Here is an 8439-nt window from a genome sequence, read left to right as displayed (position 1 = left end):
ATATTTCTGTTTTAACTCCTCAGTTTCTTGGTTTTCTTTGGAGTTCTCCACAACAAGGAGTGTCACTCCCACCTTGGATCCTGCCAAATCATTCCCAAGCTGAAAATGTGTTACTGGAAAAGCACAGCAGGTCAGGCAGCATCCAAAGAGCAGGAGAATCGATATTTCGGGCATGAGCCCTTCTTCAGGAATTAAGAAGGGCTCATGCCCGAAACATCGATTCTCCTGCTCCTTGGATGCTGCCTGACCTGCTGCGCTTTTCCAGCAACACATTTTCAGCTCTGATCTCCAGCATCTGCAGTCCTCACTTTCTCCTAAATCATTCCCAAGAACAAACTGAATTCTTGGAACTGACACTCAGTCAATCATTCCCATTGTAACTTCCCTAGTCTTGAGTTGGCACTCTAACCTGATCTTACATCGGGCAACGCTAAATTTCTGTCCATCTAGCACACAAATTACTACACTCCCGGGTAACAGATCAGAATGAGTGCATATTAGTTAATCTCTTACTATCAGTTACTGGTTAGATCCTGTATCTCACAAAATAATAACTTTTTGTCCTTCCCCACTTTCCCCCACCCTCACTCGTTCTGAGTACACTTTATTCACAGAGGGGAATTCTTTACAGAGATCAGGTACTAACTCCATACCCAGCCCCTGCCGAGGCTGTACACTCTCCTGCAGCTCCTCGGCTCTTCTTGGGGTGTCCTTTACTACTTTCACTAATGCCACTGGATTAGTTCTTTTACTTCATCTTTTCTAACAGTGCTTTTTTTTAACGACCAGCACTGTGATGTTACATGTCCAACTTTACCACTCAGGATTAAACACTTCTGTCTGACCCTCTGCCTGTTCAGGTTTTTCCTGCACCATTACATCAAACAGGGTATCTGCTAACTGAACCTCAACTCCTTCATCTTTCTCTTTACTTTTCGCTTCATGCTATGACTTATGATAGCAGGGTTTGGTTATTACACAGTCTGGGAAAATATCAGGATATTTCTGTTTTAACTCCTCAGTTTCTTGGTTTTCCTTGGGGTTCTCCACAACAAGGAGTGTCACTCCCACCCTGGAAACACCTGAGGCCTTTCACCTCCTTTCCACCCTCTTGGGCTTCTTTTTTAACCTGTGGTAAATTCTTACCAGTGTTCTCTATTGTTTCTTTCATAGTGTAGGATCTCCCCTTCTCCCAACTTCTATCTCTCACAGGACAAATTTCTGGCTGGAAGCTTGTCTTATGCACCAACATGTACTCATGTGCTAATTCTGCTGCCCTTCTCACTTCCTGAACTTTCTGTTCCTCCATGTGAATTCTCACCATCTCTGGAAGTAAGTTTTTAAACTCCTCCAGCAGAATAATCTCTCTGAAAGCCTCAAAGGTCCTATCTATCTTTAAAGCACACACCCATCTATCAAAATGACTATGCTTAATTCTTTCGAACTCAACATAAGTCTGACCTGGCTCCTTCTTTGTGTTTCTGAACCGCTGTCTATGTTTCTGGTACCAATTCATAAGCACTTAAAATAGCCTGGTCAACCTCTTCATAATCTTTTGACACCTCAACTGACAGCGCGGCAAATACCTCACTGGATCTGCCTACCAGTTTAGTCTGAACTAGCATTACCCATAAATCCTCAGAACACTCCATCTGCCTAGCCAATTTTTCAAATGAAATAAAGAAAGCTTCAACATTTCTCTCATCAAAATGTGGCAGAGTTTTGACATATTTGTATATATCATTACCTTCTCTTTTAATCTCCATCCTGTTAACCTGACTTTGCTGACTAAGTCACAACTTCTTAAGTTCTCTCTCTCTTTTAGTCTCTCCCTTTCTTCTCTCACTCTTCCTCTCACTCTTTCTTCTCTCTCTCTCTTTGCTCAGCTAAGAACCTTCTCTCTCTCTCTTTCCTCTCCTTCACTCTTCCTCCCTCTCTTCCTTCTCTCTCTCTTTGTTTATCTTCTAACTCCATTTTCCACAATCATGATTTAAGTTTTTCTACCTCTACTGCACTTGAGTGTTTCTCTGACACACCTAAGTGTTTGAGTAACTCTCTTACAATTTCAGCTTTACTTTTGTCCTTGGTTAAACCCAAATCCAACTTATTTGCTAATTCTAAAAGTATGCCCTTTCTCTTCCTTTCTAAACTTTCTTTGCAAATTTGAGAATCATCTTCAAATCCCAGAACCTCTTTAGCAATTTTAAGAGCCATTTCTTTCACTTTTAATTTAATCAACCAACAATCACCGAAATTAAACAAATTGCCTCACCTACGTTTTATTTAAAGATCTAGGACAAAAACCTGCAAGTGTTCAAATCTGCTGGGGCTTTTCGTACCCCAAATCTATTTAAATCTGGCTAAAACTGCTCAAATCTAGGACAAAAGTATGGCCTCAGCCTGTGGCAGGACCAGAGGCAATGAGTAAGTGTGCTCATGCTCACTTTACATTTAGGACACATTGGAGATGCTCCCGCTTTAAATTTAGCGAGGCGTTCTGGGGCTAAATGGACCCTGTGGAGAATCTTCAATTGCAGGGCATGGGTCCTGTGCCAAATCGATATCCTTCTTGCATTTTCCCAGATATCCTCCCATATTTCAGAAGAAATCTCAACATCGAACTGCCTCTCCCCAACCTTACAGAGCCATTCGGTTTCGTCCAAGGGACCCTCTCCCAATAGATGATAAGCGTTACTAACAGATAATGTACCCTCAGCACTCAACACCCTCTTCTCCATGTCGGACCTTTAAGGATCAGTAAGAAGTATGGTACCTTTCTGTATGGAGTTTCTAATTTGAAAGAAACAAAGAGGTCCCTGCTGTGCAATTCATATTTCCAAGTCAGCTGGTCAAAAGACATCAGTATGTCCCCTTCGAATAAATCACCCAGGCAAGACAAGCCCCTAGCTGCCCATAGTTTAAACCTAGAGTCCACCATCCCTGGCTGAAAGCCTGGCATACCGACTATGGATGTTAAAAATGATGTTTTGGCAATATTGCCCTCACCCTGATGCATTGCCCTCCACGCCTTGACAGTATTGATGACTATTGGGCTATGGCAATATTCCTTAAACTTTTTTCATTTTGTCCAAGGACAGCAAGTTAATAAGGGGGCATCGTGCCTGAGATGCGTCGATGTCCAACCAAAGTGAGTGAGGGTCCCCCCAGGCCCAATCATTCACGTAAGACAGCAACATGCTTAACTAATAGCTTATGATATCTGGGAGGCCCATTCTTCGCAGTCTGTAAGGTAACTGCAATTTAGTCAATTTTATTAGAGGCCGCTTGCGGCCGCTGACCAGCTGTTCAGCCTTCTAAATATTTGCTTAGTAAAAAGCAAGGGAAGCATTCGCATAGGATACAACAGGTGGAGGAAAATGTTCATTTTAATGAGGGCTATCCAGCCTCACCACGAGATCGGAAGCGCCTCCCATCTATGAAGGTCCTGCTTGATTCTATCAAATAAATGGGCAAAATTGGCTTCAAATATCTGATCAAAAATAGGAGGAGTAAATATACCTATTTAGAGAAAGCCATCCTGTAACCGTCGAAAGGGGAACCGAGATCTGCCCTCAGGATCAGGCACTCTCAGGACACGACCCATGGGCATGGCCTCTGACTTCGCAAAATTGATTTTATAGCCCAAGAAGCCACCAAATAGATTGCTGCATTGTATCAGGTGTGGCACTGAGACTGTTGGGTTCGATAAGACAAGAACACCATCCGCATACAGTGCGATCTTATATGACTTCATCCCCACTTATGGAGCAATTATACTGGGATCCCAGTGTATTGCCTCCACCAGTGGTTCGATCACCAGTGTGAAAAACAATGATGACTGCCCCTACAAATATTAAAATTGCTTGACCATTTACCATTGGTGAGGACTGCAGCAAGAAGTTCATTATACAAAACCTCCACACACTTGATGATAGTCTCTCCCAAGCCAAACTGCTTCAAAGTATGAAAAAGATATGGCCACCCAACTCTGTCAAATGCCTTTTCTGTATCTAAGGAGATCACCAAACCCATGTAACAATCGCTGTTGACATACTTGGATCATGTTAAGTAATCTCCTGACATTATCCGTTGATCTGTTACCTTTTATGAACCCCGTCTGGTCCTCCTTAATGATGGAGGGCAGTACAATTTCTAGCCATAATGCCAGAGTCTTGGATGGGATTTTACAGTCAATATTCAGGAGTGAAATGTATCTATAGGAAGCACAGTCCTCCAGGGTCTTCCCTTTTTAAAGAATGAGAGAGATATTTGCTTCTCTTTGAGATGGTGGGAGGAGGCCACGAATATGTGAGTCATTAAACATACTAAGCACCAGCCCTGACAATATACTTCTAAATTCCTTATAGAACTCACTGGGAACCCCATTAGGACCCGGCGCATTTCCATCTGGAGCTACCTAACAACCTCCTGCACGCCTTGCTCTGACAATAGGGCATTGAGGAGAGACTCTTGTTCGGGGGTCACTACCGGAAGGTCCAAATTCTTAAAAAAGAGACTCCATCCTAACCCGCCCACTTTCACAGATTTCAGATTACTATAATTCAGAGTAAAATGTCTAGAATGCTGCATTAATCCTTTTAGAATCATAAGTCAAATTTCCACTGTCCTCTCTGATGGAGCTAATGGCTAGGGGAACAATCTTTTTCCTAGCAAGGTGTGCTAGGTATTTGCCCGGCTTATCCTTTTACTCAAGCAGCCTTTGACTTGCAAACGTAAGTTCCCTCTTGGCTGTCCATGTGAGCGTGGTGTTCAGTATAGACCAAAGCGTCGTGATCCTCTGCAGTTTAAGCAGCGAGGGCCTGTCAAAATATGTCTTTTCAGCTACTCTCAGACACATCGCGAGCAAGCGGTGCCGCTCACCCATCTCTCACTTCTTACTGGCTGAATAGGAAATAACTACCCCCCCCCCCCCCCCACCCCCCCCACCCCAACATAGGCTTTAGCTGTTTCCCAGAGAATGGATGGCCTGATGGCCGAGCCTGAATTAATATCTAAAAAAGCCCTGAACTCAATAGAAAAGAATGCAATAAACTTGCTATTCTTGAGAATGAAGGGGTCCAGTGCCTCGAGCCTACCACAGTATCCTTACTCTTAACCATTAAATGCACTGGGGTGTGATCGGAAATAGTGATATTGCCAATTGTACATGACGCCACCGAGCCTAGATGTTTTGCAGGGGTCAGATAAAATTCAATCCTGGTATGGCATTTATGTGGGTTTGAAAAGAATATGAAGTCTCTGCCATAGGGTGAAGGTGCCTCTAAACATCTACAACCCCCGATTCAGCACACAAATCCCTTAATTATTTAGATTGCAAAGAAGATATCAGTGGGCCTTTGGGCAATCTGTCTATCGTGGGTTCTGTGAGGCAACTGAAATCCCCTCCTAGAGAATGTACAGCACGTATACAGACCCTTTCGGACCAACTTGTCCATGCCAACTAGATATCCCAACCCAATCTAGTCCGCCCTGCCAGCAACCGGCCCACATCGCTCCAAACCCTTCCTATTCATATACACACCCAGATGCCTTTTAAATGGTGCAATTGTACTAGCACCACTTCCTCTGGCAGCTCATTCCATACCCCACTGCCTTCTGCATGAAATGGTTGCCCCTTAGGTCTCTTTTATATCTTTACCCTCTCACCCTAAACCTCTGCCATCTATTTCTGGACTCCCCCATCCCAGGGAAAAGACTGTCTATTTATCCTATCCATGCCCCTCATGATTTTATAAACCTGTATAAGGTCACCCCTCAGCCTCCGACGCTCCAGGGGAAGCAGCCTCAGCCTATTCCACCTACAATAATAATTTGAGATACAAGGTTAACCAGTCTAGAAAGTGTGTCTGTCAAGAATTTAAGAGTGTGGGCCAGGGAACAGGAAACATTTAAGATCCCGTACTCTTCCCCGTTTCAAGGTTTTAAGGATTACAAATCTCCCGTGTGCATCTTTAATGCACTCTAACAACTTAAATAGGAGATTCTTTCGAACTAAAATGGTCATCTTTCTACTCGTATTGAAAGATGAAAAATAAACCCAGTCATACCCATTCTGTTGCAGCTTCAAATGTTTTATATCATCCAGTTGTGTTTTTTTGTAATAAGACAACATCCATCCTCTCCCTTTTAAGGCTAGAAAGTACCTTCTTCCTCTTGACAGGTGAATGACTCCCGTTAATATTCCAGGTGCACCACTTAAACACATCCTTAGCCATAACCTTCTATAGCACCATTTAGACTCAAGAGAGGAAGAACCCGAACTACAGATCGCTGAGCTTTAATGCAAAAGAATCCACAAAACCCAAAAACTACACAGACTAAAATAACCACAGCCAACAAATCTACAAAACCTATGTACAGCAAAAGCAGAAAAACAAAAAATTGCCAAAGGCAGTGATTGGAGGAATTTACCCCCCATTCAAAAGGGGTACCTACACATCCTACAACCCTACTAAGTACCCCAACTGCCCTTCCAACCCCTACCAACTAAGGGCACACCACATACACCGCCCATCCGGTAGAGAAGGAAAAAACCCAAGAGCAAGGTTAGTACATGAGACAAATAAACTAAAAATAAATATGTCACCCATCCCTTAACATAACTTATGAGATGAAAGATAAATACTCTATCTATCCCGCACGTCATTTCACGCAACTTATTACCAGAAAGGAAAATCCATCAAGCCCTTTTTGAAGAAAAGCAAACCTGAACAGCTCTGTCCTCTATGCTCTTTCGGCCTTTCAACTTCGGTCATCATGTCCACAAAGTCTTCACTTTCTCTGGTGAGTCAAACAAATGTTTGGATCCATTGTGATTGATCCGAAGCACCACTGGATGGATATCTTAAAGTATACTGGATCCCAAGCTCTCTCAATCTCCTCTTGACGCAGTTGTAGGACTTCCATTTCTGGACCACAGCTACCGAGAAGTCTTGAAGAAACATGAACCCTGGAGCCGCCACATACCAACGCCCTTGAATCCCTCCCCTGGACTCCATGACCCTCTGCTTATCTTTATAATGATGGAACCTTACCTGGACAGAGTGTGAGCGCTGATCCACACCTGGCTTTCGTGTTGCGATCCAGTGGGCTCTTTCAATTGTTATCCTTCCCTTCTCCACCTCCAAACCAAGGAAATCTGGCAACCCCTTCTCGAAGACCTCCACCGGCCGCTCACCTTCCGTCCCCTCCAGTACACCAACAACGCACAGGTTCTTTCTTCTACCCCTGTTTTCGAGATCGTCTACCAGATCCAACAGATGATGGACCCATGTTTCCAGGGCTTCAATCCAGCTCTTGGAGGAGTCAGTCTCTGCCTCTACCACTGCAGCCCGACACCTGAGCTCATCAGTCCTTTTTCCCAAGTCTTGCAGCATAGCAGATACAGGAGCCAGCGTCTCTTCAATTTTTCCCTGGATCATCCAGGATCTGGTGAGTAAGCAGGCCCGCTGCTTCAGTGAGTTGGCCCCCACCCCGGCCCCAGGTGAGCTTCCTCCTTTTTTCAGCATTCTCCAGCTGAAAGGTAAGTAGAGTTTTTCAGGTTTCTGACTCGTTTACTGTGTTTTTACTCACAATATGGGATGGGTTCTGGCTCTGTTGGGTCGGTGAACCCAGCAAACACGATCCTAACAGGATGCTGCCCTCTTGGACCCCCCCCCTCCATTCAATTTGTTTAATATTTATACCCCAAAGCATCAGATCATTTCATTGGTTTTAATGTTACCAAAACTCGATTGGTATCTTGGGGCATAATTTAAACTGATTGACCAAATTTGAATTTGTTTTTTCCTCATATCAACCCAGGTACTGCTAGCTGCTGGACCAAATGTTACATTGTAAATTTTCCAGTACTCTGTGCGCCTCTCTAAGTCCTTGCTAGCTTTCAACTTTCTTAAAGGTACAGTACCCCTTATACCTTCATAACCTTGCTTCCCAAACCTGTGCCACATCAGAGATATTCACATGATACCATTTTCAAATGTAAAAGCACTAATTGAAGCCTGGGTGAATCAATGCCTAATTAGTGTCATGGAACTTAACCAGGAGGTGGGAGCTACCTGCAAGGCACAAGCAGCCCTGATGCCTTAATAATAAGGCTGTACCTCAGAAGGTTAGCCTCACTAAAAGTGACAAATATCCAATGGAAGGTAAAGTAGATGAACTGGTTTAAGATCCTCTATTTCCTGAAATATTTTCAACATTAAACATTTCTTTTTAGCCTGCTTCAAATCCGACACTCATTTTTAATTTGAAACCTTGCTTCTTACCATTCTGTTAAGTTCTTCAAGGAACTTAATGAACTATTACTTGCAGGCAAGAAGGTTTCCTACTTCCCTCCTCTTAAAAATTGCCTTACGTTCTGGAGGGAGCAGGATTCACTGCTACCCACTAGGAATGCAATTTTCAAATTGCATTGGC

This window comes from Chiloscyllium plagiosum, chromosome 14, assembly GCF_004010195.1.
Source record: "Chiloscyllium plagiosum isolate BGI_BamShark_2017 chromosome 14, ASM401019v2, whole genome shotgun sequence".
NCBI lineage: Eukaryota > Metazoa > Chordata > Chondrichthyes > Orectolobiformes > Hemiscylliidae > Chiloscyllium > Chiloscyllium plagiosum.
Note: the sequence above shows the minus strand (reverse complement) of the source record.